This window comes from Stegastes partitus, unplaced genomic scaffold, assembly GCF_000690725.1.
Source record: "Stegastes partitus isolate 25-593 unplaced genomic scaffold, Stegastes_partitus-1.0.2 Scaffold524, whole genome shotgun sequence".
In the NCBI taxonomy this organism is placed as follows: domain Eukaryota; kingdom Metazoa; phylum Chordata; class Actinopteri; family Pomacentridae; genus Stegastes; species Stegastes partitus.
The window spans coordinates 261,693-261,978 of NW_007578255.1; positions in this window are offsets into that span (position 1 = coordinate 261,693).

Genomic DNA, 286 nt, shown 5'->3' on the forward strand with positions numbered 1-286 from the left:
GGTCTACTCAATTTTGTTTCCATGTGTCAGTGATCACAAATCACAATGAGTTGTAATTTTTGGTGCTCCTATTTTCAATATAGTCTGTCTAAAGTATCTGTTTTGGATTGCTCATTGAAAGAAACACTATTTGTGAGCTTTAAAATATTGCAGTTATTGTAACGTGATATGATTTTGAGGTGTACTCACTTCTGTTTTGTACTTAGTTCTACTAAACGAAGCAAAAACTTTCAGTGTGACTACTTCTGTTATTACATTTTTCCTCATTATGGGACAAAAAAATATC